The sequence below is a fragment of the Hylobates moloch genome, unplaced genomic scaffold, assembly GCF_009828535.3.
Source record: "Hylobates moloch isolate HMO894 unplaced genomic scaffold, HMol_V3 SCAFFOLD_4, whole genome shotgun sequence".
Taxonomy (NCBI): domain Eukaryota; kingdom Metazoa; phylum Chordata; class Mammalia; order Primates; family Hylobatidae; genus Hylobates; species Hylobates moloch.
In genome coordinates, this window is record NW_026652279.1 from 173,757,600 (window position 1) to 173,774,082 (window position 16,483).

Below are 16,483 nucleotides of genomic sequence, written 5' to 3' on the forward strand. Positions count from 1 at the left end.
GTGGAAAGTGGTGGGGGCAGCCAGGCCGGTTCAGTGCAAGGCCTGAGGTGAGGTTCAGGTGCGGCCCACGGGCTGTGGCAGGGACGCAGCACTCAGCAGGTGCCTCAGGGTTTGTTGGAGATGAGAGGGTAGCAGGACCCCTCACACAGGTCTAGGGTTGCAGGTTCATGGCAGCTGGGTAGGGACGGGAAGCTCCAGTAAGATCCACTGTGGGATTTTTCACCAGAAACTCCTAGAAGTTAATTCTGTGTTGTGAGAATAAAAAAGTTAAGATGCCTTTGGCTTCCCATCTGCTGGGGAGCGTGCCCGGTGGCACTGCAGAGACCCAGGCTGGACCTCACAATTGCAGGATGAGCCTCTTCCCTTCTATCCGGCGGGTGGCCTTCTCCAGGCACTGCCCTGCACCTCGAGGAGCCCAGCGGGGGCTCGAGTCAAGCTCCGTAAATGCAGCACCCGACATCTGAGGCCCGACACGCTGCAGGTTACCACCTCCACAGCCCGTGCTGCTGGGCACGGCAGAGCCTTAGGCGGAGACAGGGAGCCGGAAGGAGCGTCGGATGCCTGTGGCCTCTTTACAGCTCTGTCGCCTGCCTTATCTCACCAGCCCTGCCCTTGGTAATCAGGATGTGAGGCGGGTGACGGACACTTGAGCGCTCTGACGCACTGTGGCCCCGGGGAAACGTGGCGTCTGCAGCCTCCCGGGCCTTCTCTTCTGCCTGGCTTCCTCCTCCTCCACCCGTGTGTCTGGGTCAGGCTGGCTTCTGCATCTCTGTGGACAGACCTATCCCCGTGCTGCAGCTGTTTTCCTCGGGTTGGGCACTGAAAAGAGCCCCTTCGGGTTAGGAGGCAGGCGGACTTCCACTCACATGGAGGAGGAGCCTCCTCTGCCCGGAGGAGACGGTGCTGGGAGAAAATGTGGCTGCAGGTGGCGATTTTCTGATAACCAGGAGTGGATGTTGTCTGTTTACTGAGTGGAGGTTGGGGCCGGTGCCAGGGTTGTCCACCTCCCCTCTGTCCCGCATGGTGTGGTGGCAGAGACACCACCATACTTCAGAGACAGCAGCCGGATCTCCCAGGGTCCCCCTGTGCTGCTCTGCCCTGGGGTATTTGGAGCTGAGTTCCAATTAAGCCAAGAAAAATTTTTTTTTTTTTTTTTTTTTTTTGAGATGGAGTCTCACTCTGTCACCCAGGCTGGAGTGCAATGGCATGATCTTGGCTCACTGCAATCCTGCCTCCTGGGTTCAAGCGATTCTCCTGCCTCAGCCTCCTGAGTAGCTGGAATTACAGGTGTGTGCCACCACACCTGGCTATATTTTTTTTTTGTACTTTTAGTAGAGATGGAGTTTCGCCATGTTGGCCAGGCTGGTCTCAAACTCCTGACCTTATGTGATCCACCCGCCTCAGCCTCCCAAAGTGCTGGGATTACAGGCGTGAGCCACTGCACCTGGCCTAGAAATTCTCTTCATAAAATGTGTTTGAGATTGGCACAGGAAGTTTCAAACAGAATCAGGATTCACCATAAGAAGCAGATAATACATTTGAGGCATCCGGGGTGAGTAATCTCAGCTGAACTCCCCTTTAAGCTTCCTGGTAGCACGTGCAAAAAGGAAAACATTGGGATCTAAGATCGTGCACAAAGAAAAGCTGTTCTTCTGGGAGGAACCAGTCCCTCGGCGATCACACGTGACTCCCTGGAGGGATAGCTGGAAGGGGAGAGGGTGTCAGGATTCAGGTCCCTCTGTCTGTGCAGCTCATGCTCCTCCAGAGACCCCTCTGCTTCTGTCCATCCCTCAAATTGCCAGTGGTGTCAGCATCTGGGGCTGTGATCAGATGGAGGGGGACTGGCAGGCAGTCACCCCCGACAGGACTCTGGCTCAGCCTCCCCAGGAATACGCTGCTCCCCAGGCACAGCGGAAGACCTGCTGCGTTTCATCTTCCGGCTGCCTGTTTAAAGCAAGGGAGGCCATGCCCCCAGCGGGGTCCCTTGTGCCTGGACCCAAGGCAAGAGCAGCTCAGGCTCGTTCCTTTTTCCACAAGTTCCTCTCGGGCGGGCACGGTGTGTCGCCTGGACCTGCATGTAAACATCAGGGTGGACCAGGAATCAGCCTCCAGGAGGGTAATTACCTGGTGTACTCCGTCCCAGGTAGTGGGTGAAATGAAAGTAAAAAGCCAGCTGGTCCCTCATGCAGATTTTAGGGGACAAAGTTCAGCATAGAAAGGTCCTGTTACAAGGAGAGGATTGTGGGGAGCCCAGGGCAGCACGCCTCCTCCCCGGCACTGATCCTCGCCATGGGGGACGGAAAGCCTGTCCGGATTTCTGTGGCGGAAATGAAAAGCTACTACCTGTATTCTGAGTGGTGCTCCTGGCTGCTGTCTGTGGCTGAGGGTGAGTCTCCTCGTCCCCTGTGAGTCCCTCGCAGGTGGTGTGCTCGGAGCAGTCGAGGCGGCTTCTGGGTGAGGCGGCGTGGAGGTGCCCTCTGTGGATGCCCTGTGCTCCACAGGGCAGTCTGTGTCCCCTGTGGAATTTGCAGTAGCTCAGGGAGTGGGGACAAGGAGCAAATGAGCTTTTCACCCTAAAGTTATCATCTGACCCTAATTTATGTCACGGCTACCAAAAGCAAATGACCTCCCTTTGTCTGGCAAGCCTAAGCTTCACACCACTGTGCAAACAGCTGGGGACTCAGCCTGCACCAGGCTGCCCCACATCCTGAGAGCTCTGATGTCCGGGGGCCACGGCTGCAGGTGCAGGACAGAGCCGAGGCCATGACCAAACACTTTGCTGGTCCCCTTGACCATGGGACACCCGGTGACGTGCCTGAGGATCGACCCTGGCACACCAAAGCCCAGTTTATGCAGAGCTTCCCACGGGCAGCCGTGCAGGGAGCTGCGAGTCCCGGCCACTCTTCCTCTTCCCGTCCAATGGTCAGTGAGCCCCCGGGGCCATGCGTGGGGCTGAGCAGGTCTCCTGCCTCAGAAGGCATTGCCTTCATTCAACCTTAAAGTCCAGAAAATGCCCTGGAATGAGGGCTCGCCCCTTCACTGGCTGAATGCCATCCGTGTGTCTGCCTGGCATGACCTGCGGTCGGGGTCTCATCCTGCCTGTGAAGACACAGCCTCCGTGAGGATGGGGCCACGGCCGGATGCCATGTGGCGCTTTCCCGGGATCCAGAGTGCTGAGTTCTTGTCCTCAGAGTCGCAGCTTTGCTGTTTATAAAACTGCATCCACTCTCTTCTGAACTCACCCGTTCTGCAGATGAGGAGTCAGAAAGTCACTGAGAGAAACGTTGCACATCACAGGGTCGTCAGAGCGTCCCGCGGAGGTGCAGGAGGACACAGCAGGAGTTTAGTAGATGTCAGCACCACCACCGCCCCATTCACAGCTGGGCTTCCCCCAAACCTCCCACCTCCCCACGGTCCCACTGCCCTCAGAGGACCCACCGCGCAGGGGTGTTTAAGACAGTGGTGGCGCTCCTGGGAGACCACAGGCGTGTCTCTGAGGACAGGCGGTCCCCTGGGCCCACTGGTTAGGACGGAAACGCAGGAGTCATGCAAACCTCTCTGTGACACTGGGGACCCCCTGAGGGAGGGAAGCCCCATCGGAGGGTCTGCTGGGCAGGGCCTGCCTGCCTGTGGGTGGACACTGGGCCGAGGGTGCCAACCCCGCCCATGGGGCCTCAGTCCTGCTGCAGCCAGGTCTGCACTGTGCCCTCACTCCCCTGCCTGCCTCACAGACCGTGGGGGCTCCCCCGACAGTGGAGTGTACACTGCACTCTACCAGGGCCACCTAGGGTTCTCTCAGGACTGTGGGGATGCCTCAAGGGTGGCAGGAGCCACTCTTGGCCAATATGCAGTTAGATTTGACAAGAAAACAAGCCGGCATCCTGCCGAAGGCCCCGGGGAGGCTTCAGGTGGGACTGGGAGCCAGCGCCGGAGCTGGAGCACGTGAGGTCGCAGGGCCACAGCCACCCTGGGCTGCCGCGTTTCCATCTCGGTGGGTCCTTTTACGCAGCTGGCACCCGGTGAACTCACTCAGTGGAGCTGCCTTTCCCTGAAGCCATCCGTTCACCCGGCTGCAGGGCCGCAGACAGCAAAGGCCGCAGGGTCTCTGCAGCTTCTTCAGGTTCAGGTTGGATGGGGTCCCAGAAGGCATCTCCCTCCACCTGCCCCTTCTAGCACTTTCCCGAAACGCTGTTGTCTGCGGTCACGCGGAGGGTGGCGTGGGCCTGGAGCGCCTGCAGCCCCAGGTAGGAGGCGGAGACCTTGTGGACACAGCCCAGGGCTGGTTGTCTGCCCCCTGATCTGCCCAGCACAAGGTCAGCACCAGCACCCATTTGTCTTTTTCCTCTCTTGCTTTTCACTCACTGCTCAGACTCCCCTCCTCAGACAAATTAAAACCAAGTTGGAGGCCGGGCGCGGTGGCTCACGCTTGTAATCCCAGCACTTTGGGAGGCCGAGGCGGGTGGATCACGAGGTCAGGAGATCGAGACCACGGTGAAACCCCATCTCTACTAAAAATACAAAAAATTAGCCGGGCGTGGTGGCGGGCGCCTGTGGTCCCAGCTGCTCGGAGAGGCTGAGGCAGGAGAATGGCGTGAACCCGGGAGGCGGAGCTTGCAGTGAGCCGAGATTGCGCCACTGCACTCCAGCCTGGGCGGCAGAGCAAGACTCCATCTCAAAAAAAAAAAAAAACCAAGTCGGAGAGGCCCAGCAAGGGAAGCAGAGTTGGCCTTCTGCAGCCTCACAGTTGAGTCCTGGGGTTCAGAGATTTTAGCTGCTCTGCCCAAAATGGTCTGGCAGACTAAGGAAGGGACCGGGTGTGAGGTCTTGGCCTGTGCTGCATGCAACGTTTTCACTTCCATGGTGGTGGCAGAAGAAAGGGAAGTCCTCTGTACTGTGGCTTGCTGGTCTTTGCACGGTGGTGAGAAGGTTGGGAGTTGGGCTCCCTCGCCCCCATCCAGCCTCCCATCCCTGTCCAGGGCCTGGAAGGGGCCAGTGTGTGTCTGGAAAGTGTGAAGTCTGGCAAGGGTGTGGGAAGTACCCACGAGCACCATCGCTGTGAGCGGATGGTAGGATCGTTCCCCTCGTCACAGCGGACCTGTGAGAAATGACCAGAACTGACCCCGCCCAGCCCACAGGGGACAGCCTCACCCAAGCAACACATGCCCATTGTTACAGTTACCTGGAATCCTGCTGTATATTTTTGTTCTTCAGAGAAGGGGAACAGGGTTGGGCATCAGAAGATTGCTCTGAATAAACTGTGTTCAGAAGACAGTCACAGGGTCTGGCTGCGGGGCGAGGAGGCCTCCTTCCGGAGGTGCCCACACCACTCGTCTTGGGGCTGAGACCCGGAGTTTGCGCCAATTCAGAGGGAGGGCAAGGGCAATGGCGTCTGTGGCAGCGCACATGCACACACCGTGTGTGGTGGTGCGGCTGCCTCTGCCTGGGACGCATGTTGCTCTCTGTGGTCCTCGTCTACTGCGGGTTTTTTTTTTTTTTTTAATTCTACATGGTGAGCCAAAAAGGTTGTTAAGCACCTTTGGGGTACAGCCCTGCCATGATAAGAATGTATTTCAATAGCGGAAAGGAAAGTCATGGGGAAGGTCAGCGCTTGCCCGATGTGGGGAGCAGGGCCTGGGCGTGTGAACCTTTCCCTGTGGAGCTGGTGCCTCTGTGTGCGCAGGTGTGGTGCGTTTTAATTCTCAGCAGCTGTGTGTGGCCTGGAGGGACATGTCTGTGCTGAGCAGATGGAGCTACCATGTCTGAGTCCTCCCTGAGCAGGGGATGCAGCCACCACACTGGAGTCCCCCGAGTCCTCCCTGAGCAGGGGATGGAGCTATCACGCCCGAGTACCCCCTGAGCTCTTAGACTCCATGCGAGTTCAGTGATGTTTTCTTTTCTAATTTGCAGTCTCTTAAACGAGCAGTCCCCAATCTTTCTGGCACCAGGGACCAGTTTCATGGAAGATAACTTTTCCACGGATCAGGGGTAGGGATGGTTTTAGGGTGAAACTGTTCCACCTCAGATCATCAGGCATTAGATTCTCATAAGGAGCTCACAGCCTAGATCCCTCGCATGCACAGTTCACCGTAGGGTTCGCTCCTAGGAGAATCAAACGCCACTGCTGATCTGACAGGAGGCGGAGCTCAGGCAGTCCTCACTCACCCGCTGCTCACCTCCTGCTGTGCAGCCCGACCAGTACTGGTCTGTGGCCCGGGGCTTGGAAACCCCTGTGTTAAACCATTCAGATTTGTGGGAACCTTGTCTATCCTGAAAGCGCAGGAACTACCACACCCTTCGTCACTTTCTTATGTTTAAAGACCCCTGGAACAGAATATGGCAGCTACACCAGGTCCAGCCCTGTCGTGGGATATTTGTTCCAAACCCTGCAGTGTCAGGTAAGTTCAGGGACAGGAGACCACTTTGTCTTCACCCCAGAGAAGTCTGTTTTTTCAAGGACAAAGTAGAGTGTGCTAAGCAAACCCAATGCAAGTGCTTATCCCAAATACGGTGCCTTGAGAAGTGTGACATAATAAACCACCCGGTGGCCGAGGCAGGGAGCAGTGGCTGGCAGAGACCCTCGCGCAGTTTCCTTCAGAATCACGTGGAGGGGTCTGCTCTTGCGAGGAGACCTTTGCTTTCCACGATTGCCAAGAGGAGTTCAGAGGACTTTCCACGACTTCTATGTACAGGCACGAATTTTCAACTGTTTTCTGTGTGGAGCCAAGAACAAATGAATTAGCAGAAGATGACAAAGGTCTAAGGGGTGATTTTCTTCATCCCGTCCTTCTTCACTTACTTTGGAAGTGTGTGCCCAGCGTCTGTTCTGTGCCAGGCCAGGCCCAATGCTGCAGGGAAAGCAAAGAATCAGCCCCTGTTCCCTAAACAACGGGCAGGGGTGACCTGGGGTTAGGAGAACTGGCGTGCTTATCAGCTTTGAGGAGAGCGCAGCTGGCTGAACGCGCTCCTGAAAACCCGCCGCCTCCTCCCCTGAGCCACCACCCTGCAGCCGTGTGAGAGTAAACTAGGTGTCTGCTGGCACATGGTTGTCACAGAGACAGAAACAAAGCCTGCTCGGCCTCTGCCACCTGGCTCTGCACCTGGGGCTCTGTACCTGGGTCCAGCTGCTCTGTGGGGCCTGCAGGAAGGGACGGGACAGGAGCTTTCCTTCCAGGAAGCAGAGTCTCAGCTGAACCTGAGCATGGCCACGACACTGCCTTCGCCAAGGCTTTCTGCGAAATCCGGCCGCCTGCTACCCGCTTCTGTTAACTTTGGACACGTTGTATGGGACCTGATCCGCTGTGTTTTGGGGGGTGTCTCCCAGGACCTGATTCGCTGTGTTTTGGGGGGGCGTCTCCCAGGTTTTGGGGGGGCGTCTCCCAGGGCCTGATTCGCTGTGTTTTGGGGGGCGTCTCCCAGGACGTGATTCGCTGTGTTTTGGGGGGCGTCTCCCAGGACCTGATTCGCTGTGTTTTGGGGGGCGTCTCCCAGGACCTGATTTGCTGTGTTTTGGGGGGTGTCTCCCAGGATACGAACACCTTTCAGACACATTATCCAGTTACAGTACTCATTCCACAAGGAAATAATAGCAGATTTTTAAAGTGTGACTTCATTAGAACATTGGAAATTTTATTAGAAGTTGCTAAGTATTTCAAAAATCTATCAGAAGTTTGCAAATGATTCTATAAAGAAAGACCCTCAAGATGGCAGCTCAGGATGCAACTGAAATTTGCTTTTTTGAGGGCATTTGGCATTTGCTGTTTGTGACCCTGATTTGCATGCTCTGCGCAGGCTGTGCTCCCTGGCCGGGAAAGGGGGTCATTTGCTCAGACCCAGGAGCCCTTCCCTGCAGGCTAAGTTATCGGAAGTCATGTCTGGCAAGGCGGGATTTGGCTGGTTCTGGTCTCAACCACAGCCGACTCCACAGGGCTTGGCCTATGTGGGATTCAGCCCACGAAAACAATTTCTTGTTAAAAGCACCTGTCTTACCCTCCCTAGTGATCTCACTGTATTTAAAGTATTTATTTAAACAAGGCGAGTATTCCCTTTTTATTACAGGTTGAGTGCCCCAATTAGAAAATCCAAAATGCTCCAAAACCTGAAACTTTTGAGCTCTGACATGACATCACAGGTGGAAAATCCACACCTGACCCCACGATAGCCACAGTCAAAACTTACTTTATGCACAAAATTAAAATATTGTATAAAATTACCTTCAAGCTACATGTATGAGGTGTGTGTGAAACATAAATGAATTTCCTGTTTAGACTCGGGTCACGTCCCAAATGTCTCATTATGTATATGCAAATAGTCCAAACTCTGAAAAAAATCCAAAACCCAAAACATTTCTGGCCTTAAGCATTTTGGATACGGGATACCCAGCCTGTAGGAGATACTTGGCCATGTTTAGTGGGAGCCAATGGATGTGTATCTAAGAATCTGCCTAAACCTGGACCGTGCTTCCTGATGTCATGAGGCCCAGTTGGAATTTGCCCGACTTCCCCATCTCAGTGAGGGCGGTGGAAGGGGAAGCCGTGCTCCTGCGGGGAGAGCCACCACCCACCCAGAGCGCTCCAGACGCTCCCCCTGTGCGTCTACGGTGGCCACTTCTCATCCTCAGTGGCTGCATGTCTGTTCTTTGGGAATGGATTAGGGAAATGAGCGTGGCCTGTAGGAAGTTGCGTTTGAAGCAGTGAGCTGGGCCCGCTGAATAATGATGTGGAAGCTTCTCAGCCTGGTCTCGTTTTTGTGAAATGGACACCGAATATTCTAGTTGGGGAAAGGTGGAACTTGGCACTTACGTAACTTACCCTTCTCCCCTTCGTGTTTCGTAGCCAATCATTTTTATTGCATTAGGCCTCTTATACTGTAAATCTACAGAACATCGGAAACACTGAAAAGTTCACCTCAGTTCTGGCTTTAAGCACTGACTTTCACATTATATTTGAGCTGGGACAAAAGAAAGCATTTCTCAGCGACATGTGTTCATCTCGTAAGGGTGTCTACACTGGTGCAAACCCTAAAATACTTACAGTGGCAGCCCCGGCTCAGTCTCTGCCAAATGTGCGCAGGCATCAGGCATGAGTCCATGGGCCATGGGGGTGAAGCGAGAGCGGCTCGCTGCCTTGAGAAGCTCCCGCCTCTGCAGTAAGGTGGCTTTTAAGCCAGAGGTTACCACGCGCTCTGCCGCGGAGGGAGAGGTGGCGCGGGGCATGGGGATGCCACAGAGAGGCTGTACTGACAGAGGCTGGGGGAGGATCTGGTGATGGAGACACGGATGGCACAGCCCCGGTAAAGCCGCGCGATGTCTTCGTGTGAACACGGCGGCGGGGGAGCACTGGGCACACAACATGGCGGGTGTTCCAGGGTGCTCCAGGGCAGAGGCTTGCTGGGCAGTGGGGGCCGACCTGAGGGCTCTGGTGTCAACACCGGTCCAGGAATTTGACTGTTAGCCACAGAGACCACCAGGAGGGCTTTTAGCAGAGATGTGAAATGAGACTCCGCTTTCAGCAAGGAAATCAGGGAGCAGGTGACAGTCGGGAGGGACTGCATGGAAACAAGTGGCTTAGGACCACCCTAGTCGTTCAGGCGTCGGATGAGACTCCAGGATCAGAGCCACAGAAGTGGCAGTGGGAGGGGAGGGGGAGGGTGCCTGGAGAGAGGTTTCAGGGCAGGAGGGACAGGGCTTAGGGATGTTTCTTGGAGAGAGGGAGCGAGAAGTCATCGTCAATGGCCCCACGACGTCAGGCTTGGAATTTGGGGTGGACGGTGGTGCCATCAGTCAAGACAGACTTCAGAGGGAGAGGTTAGGTGATCCCATCCCATTTTAGCACCAGAAGTGGCTGTGTGAGCTGGGAATGGGGTGCTGGGTGAAGATGACACCACAGACACCTTGGAGATCTGCCTCCAGTTAAGAGACGTGTTTGCCTCCTGGGTGGGTAGGATTTTCCCTCCCTTAGATCGGGAGGCGAAGAAAGACGGTGAGATCCACAGCTCGATTTCCCTTCAGATAAAAGGCACAATCACAACAGCAGCAAACATGCCTTCATTTTAAAGAGGGCAGAGGAGGGGTGGGGTGGTAGGGCAGTACCCAGGACAGGGTCCCAGCCGACCCTCCACCTTCGTCTTTTTCCTGATTTAAAAAAAGCACCTTCATGTGGGGTGTGGCGCTTGGGACCACAAGCTGACGTCACTGTCTGTGCCGGTGTCTCGGGCAGAGGCAGGTGTGGATGCCAACGGGGTGCGGAGCGTGGGGATGTCAAGCTGACGTCACTGTCTGTGCCGGTGTCTTGGGCGGGGGCTGGCGTGGCTGCCGGCAGGGCGGGGCGCGGTGCGTGGGACATCAAGCTGATGTCACTGTGCCCGTGTCTCAGGCAGGGGCTGGCGTGGCAGCCGGCGTGGCATGGCGTGTGGGACGTCAAGCTGACGTCACTGTCTGTGCCAGTGTCTCGGGCGGGGGCTGGCAGGGCTGCCCAGGAGGCTGTCGGTGGGGGAGTTCCTCGTGAATCTCTGAGTTGAGTTTGTAAAAGTGTGTGAGAGTGGGGAAAATATCGGTGAAAATATTTTCAGACATTTGGATTCCCCTTTGGTGAGCTGTCTCGTTTCTTCCCGCCGGTCAGGGATGTGGCTGCTGGAACAGCTGGGTTCGGTGACCAACGTGCGCAAAGCCGGGAAGCCCGCGGTGAGGCGTCGCGATGTCCTTCATCCCGGGGAGTAAATCCAGCCCCGAGGGTGGGGCATCCTCCCGGGCACACACTCTCCTGCCTGGGGTCGCCGCTGCGGGCAGACATATGGGCCTCCCAAGCCGTCCCATCTGCACAGGTCGGGTGGAGTGAGTCGGAAAGGCCACCGAGGTTGGGGGCTGCAGAGCCAGCGGGCTGGGCTCAAACCCAGGCCTGCGCTTCCCCTGTTATACCAGGCAGCCCTCGGCCTGTGTGTGGCTCGGTTTTATCGCCCAAAAAGGGGAACAACCGCAGCGTCCGTGTGCGCCCGGCTGCGGAGACTTCCCCAGGTTCGGCTCCATCCCCTCCATCCTGTCACCTTTCTGCACATGGTGCCGCATCCTCTGACCTGCATGGCACTCACGTGTGTCTGCCCCTCCCGTGTTCTCCTCTCCAGGATGCGGCTGGTGAGTGGCACACCGCTGTGTCCAGGCACTGTGCCGGTGCCCCGGGCTCACCTCGTTTTACGGACTTGCTCACGGAGGCTCAGGGCGTCTCTGAGGGCACAAAGCTCGTGTCAGCCAGCAGAATGGGGATGTAGACGGGGGCTCGCTCTCGAGCCTGTCCGCCTCCTGAACACGCCTGTTTGCTGAGCATATGATTAAGAGAAAGAAGGAAAGAGGGTCCGTTTGACAGCTTAGGGCAGCGCCCAGTATACCATCAGCACTAAGCTGTGTGAGAGCTTAGGGCAGCATCCAGTATACAGTTGGTGCTCAGTACGTGTTGGCACTGCAACTGCTGTCCTTGCCGCTGTGTGAGCTGCTGCTGGGTGGCAGTGTCTCCGGGCTGCCACTTCTGCCCCAGCAGAGCAGAGGGGAGCTGGCGGCCGAGGTGGGGTTGGTGGTGGGGTGAGCCTGTGGCGTTATGGCTCCAAGGCCTGCTGGCCTGAAGTTACCCCCGGGATGTGCTGCCCCGTCTGGGACCGTGTGGGATGCAGGGAGGAGTGTGGCTCTGGGGGTGGAGGTGGCGGGCTGCTGGCATCCTGTCACCGAACCCTCCTTCCACAGGAATGGGGGCATGAGTGGGAGAGCAGTGGGAGAGTCTGCCCTCTCCCCCAGACTCTTCTCTCCCTGTGGCATCAGAAGGGTGGGATCTGACTTACCAGCTGAGTGGGCAGGCATGGCCTGGAAGTCCGTTCAGTCCTGGGCACACCCACATGAACTGACATCCCCATGCCAAGCAGCGCCTGGGGACCACCAGGGAGTGATGCCGGGTGCAGCCTTTACATTCAGCCGAAGCACAGTACAGCCCTGCCCTCACCCCACGCCAGGCTGACCTTCACCAGATCCGAGCCTGACGTCTTCTCCCCGCGTAGTCCCGAGTTCCCCTCCCAGGGCCCCATTTAGAGACCTCCCCTTTTCCCTAAGCCACCAGATTCATGCAGTCTCCAAGGCTGGGCCAGCCCTCCTCATCTTCTAAGGATGCCCTGCATCACAAAGCCAAATGGCATTTAAAATAAAATGTAGGCCAGGCTTGGAGGCGTGCACCTGTCATCCCAGGAGACTAAGGCGGGAGGACCGCTCGAGCTCCGGAGATCAAGGCTCGAGGCTGCAGTGAGCCGAGATCGCACTATTCCACTCCAGCCTGGGTGACAGAGCGAGGCCTTGCCTAGAAAAAATAAGCAAAAGGCGTTGACTTTAGAGAGTTTTCGACAAAAGAATGGAAACGTTTCTGGTCCCTGCATCTAGTCAGCTGTAGTGACCCTGACACTCCAGGATGGGCCGTGCTGCCCTGGGCTATGGTGCAGCGGGGCTGGGACGGGCCAGGCTCGACCTGTGCTGTGATTTTCCACCCAGAACGTCACAAATGTTTCCCACCATGTGGAATGTCTGTTGGGGAAATAGTGTTCCAGAGTGTGCAGTGCCCCTCAGAGGCCCTGCGTCCCCTTCCGAGGCCCTGCGTCCCCTCCCGAGGCCCTGCGTCCCCTCCCGAGGCCCTGCGTCCCCCTCAGAGGCCCTGCGTCCCCTCCCGAGGCCCTGCGTCCCCTTCAGAGGCCTGCGTCCCCCTCAGAGGCCCTGCGTCCCCTCCCGAGGCCCTGCGTCTGGGACGGGCCAGGCTCGACCTGTGCTGTGATTTTCCACCCAGAACGTCACAAATGTTTCCCACCATGTGGAATGTCTGTTGGGGAAATAGTGTTCCAGAGTGTGCAGTGCCCCTCAGAGGCCCTGCGTCCCCTTCCGAGGCCCTGCGTCCCCTCCCGAGGCCCTGCGTCCCCTCCCGAGGCCCTGCGTCCCCTTCCGAGGCCCTGCGTCCCCTTCAGAGGCCCTGCGTCCCCTCCCGAGGCCCTGCGTCCCCTTCAGAGACCCTGCGTCCCCTTCAGAGACCCTGCGTCCCCTTCCGAGGCCCTGCGTCCCCTCCCGAGGCCCTGCGTCCCCTCCCGAGGCCCTGCGTCCCCTTCCGAGGCCCTGCGTCCCCTTCAGAGGCCCTGCGTCCCCTCCCGAGGCCCTGCGTCCCCTTCCGAGGCCCTGCGTCCCCTTCAGAGACCCTGCGTCCCCTTCCGAGGCCCTGCATCCCCATCTTTTCTCCATGGCATCCTGCGATCGTGCTCCTCGGGTGTGCCCCATGGGCCCAGGAATGCCCTTCTCGGATGCGCCCCATGGTCCCAAGACTGTTCTCCTCAGATGGGTTCATGGCCCAGAATGGCATCCAGGCTCCTGGTGAGCCCTGTGGGTGGAAACCTGGTGCTGCCGCCATCTCTCCTGAGTCCTGATGGCTGGCAGTGCCGCCCACGGCACCCGGACGGGGGCTGTGTTGTGTCGTCTGCGTCTGTGCATAGCCGAGCCCCTGCCTAGGATCCTCAGCTGCTTTCTCTGCCTTCGCCACCCCCATGAAACTCCTGCACAGATCTGGACGCGCCCTGGCAGCTGCTGGGCTGGTCCCACCCTCGCTCTCTCAGGTGGGGCCGGGCAGCTGTGGGAGCTGGGCCTGGGCGGGTGCTGCTGCCAGCCCCGGGCCACCCTCACCGGCACTGCTTTCCCAGCTGAGCGGCTGCTTCCCGTGAACGGAGGGACTCTGAGATCATCTCGTCCTCACGTCTCCATCTGGGGAGAGCAACTTCCCAGCTCAGCGGCAGACCCAGAGCCCCAAATTCCCATCGAGAGCCTCGGGTGAGTCTTGAGACCAAGACCACTGTGGGTCTGGCCCGGGAACACACACTGCCCTCTCTCCGCTGCACTGAACCCAGGCAACAGATGCCGTCTGCGCTTCCAGGTTTGCGATGGGGGTGCTGCTGACGCCCCTGCACAGGGTGGGAGCCGAGGAGCTGGCAGACAGACTCTCGGAGCAGTGTTACACAGGCAGCTCCTGCAGACACCTGTGTAGATGTCCACGTTACCCGTAGCCGGGACCCCGTGTGTGGGCAGCAGAATGGGGGGCATGGGCGTCGCTGACCCTTGCCCCGCGTCCACTGTCCCTTCAGCCCCAGCCACCTGGTGAGCCGCGCCCTCTGCATCTGCTGCTACAGAGGTGTTTTATTTGACTTAAGGTTTAGCTGTTTGCTTTGTGCAGCAGGTCCCACCCCACAGCCTGATGGCTCCAGACAGGGCTGACCAGGTTTGTAAAATGAAATTGTCCATCCGGGAGGAGGAGAAAGCAACCCCCCATCCAGGTCGGTCACCCCACCCTCGTCCGTCACACCTGGTACCGTCACTCCCACAGCTCCTGGGGGTGGGAAGCGATGGGTCGAGTTGCTGCTGGACACGGGCCCCAGGCCCCCCGGGCGTCCCCAAGGTTCAGGGACCAGCGTGGTGACGCTCATTGTTCAGAGCTGCTGATCTGGGGCTGGTGTGTGTGGTTTCCTCTCCAGGCAGGGAGCACCTTCCTGTTTAACTGATCCGGACAGGGCGGGAGTGGGCTCTTGGCCGAGGTGCTGGGCCTGCCCGCAGCAGCAGCTGTCTGAAGCCGGCACGTCGGCTCTGTGCCCTGCGTGAGCCCATGTGTGCGGGGCTTTGTGTTGCACTTCAGTGAGGGCCCCAGGGTCCACTGGGTACCTGCTGGGCTCAAACTGCAGTGCCTGGGCCACTTTCCATCCTGTGTTCCGAGCCCCCATGCACAGCACAGCTCCTAAACATGGTCATTCATGTAATTTCTAGGCACATTTGTAAAGCACACACACAAATAAAAGGTAAGGGCCAAATAAAGCATGAAGTCTCCTCACTGCTGTTCTTGGGAAGGCAAAACTTAAATGTGTAAAAAAGCTGGAAAACAGCATACCACATACAGCAACTAGAAACCCAGGGCCCTGGCATGTCAGGGAAGGGGGAGCTCAGAGCCAGGCCAAGCATGAGGAGGCTGTGAGCCACAGGCCTGGCTAGGGCTGTTGGGGAAATGGGCCGGGGACATTTCTGGAGGGTTCCGGAGGGTCCTGGAGGCCTAAGGAGGCTGGAGTGATTGGTTACGTTATTCACGGAGCTGACTGGGCTCCCAGGAAGGGTCTGAAATCACACCAAAGGGAAGCCTGCAAGAAATCACAAGAAATGTGCGTTCCTGGGGGACGGGATGGCTGCGTGTCCAAAATGTGCATCCCTGGGGGACGGCCATGTGTCTGGCATCAACTTGGCCTGGGCTTGGCTTCTCTACTGCACTGCCGATCCCGCGTGTGGGGTCGATTCTGTCTTGAGCCGGCTGGAGGCCTCTGCTGTGAGTGTGGTTTCACGTGAACTGTCTCTGGCTGAAGGTCCAGGTGTCTGGAACAGCTTTTATGAATCGGAAACTGGACAGAAACCAGCCCGAGGCCATGCGAGCTCCCACGGCCCTTGGAGGAAAGCTGTTTCCCGTCTCCAGCCAGAGAAGCTGCAGGGATGCCTTCGGCCGTGACTTGGTCAGCAGGGAGCTGGAACGATCACGAGCTGTGGGTGGGGAGCCCTCAGTCTCCTGGACTGGGTGAGAAACGGTGGGTGAGCAGCCGCGGCCACAGCGATGAGCCCGGGATGGTTTCCCGTGTGTGGTTCGGGCCACGTGTTCCGGCCTCTGATGGGCGTTACTGTGATCATCAGTGGCCCCCCACGGACATAGAGCAGGGCCAGCCCTCCCTGGAACGGGGCCGTCGTGAGCCAGTCCCTCCTGAAGACGGCCAGGTCCTCCCCGGCTTGGGGCCAGACCGCCTGGGTCTGCCCTGTGGTGAGTGTCGCGCGACCCCCTTGCTCGTTGAGCAACTCCGTGAGACTCCACCGTGTGCCCTGAAGGAGCACGGCCTTTGCCCGCCAGAAACTTCAGTGTGACAAGACATCGGCGGCCAGGACAGACGCACAGAAGAGGGGAGCAGCTGATTTCTCGGGGTCCTTGCATCTGTACCAGGGGCCCCTCCTTCCCCACACGACGCCCTCTCCTTAGAGGACAGCCTCTGGCACCGCTCACTGTCCCTCTGTTTAAAAACTGAGGCCCTTCTGTGAGAGCCTCCTGCTCAGAACACAGTCTTCTTTTTCGGCTGATCTTTGCTCACTCCATCTGCATTGGCCACTGTGCGGCTGCCTGAGACGTCCCAGCCCTCCGTGTTCTCCAGTGCTGGGAGCACCGAGGGAGGAGGTGGGCCTTGGGCCTCCGGGGTCTCTGCAGGCCTTGAGCACATTGTGGGAGAGGGGGTGTTTGGTACGTGTGTCCCAAGCCTGACGCCTCTGGGAGTGCTTTGCTGTTGGGGGTTGGAAGCTGGAGGTGAGGACGCGTTGGACTGTGCTCAGCGGTAAGGGGACCCACCGTGTGGCACTGTGATCTGCTCCTGTGCCCCACCGTGTGGCACTGTGATCTGCTCCTGTGCCCCACCGTGTGGC

The 16,483-nt window shown here is 58.1% G+C and overlaps 1 protein-coding gene across 30 annotated transcripts in view; it reads left to right on the plus strand.

Moving 5' to 3' along the window:
• MCF2L (MCF.2 cell line derived transforming sequence like) overlaps positions 1-16,483 on the plus strand; it is a 202,252-nt gene that overhangs the window by 94,331 nt on the left and 91,438 nt on the right. The window lies entirely within an intron of this gene.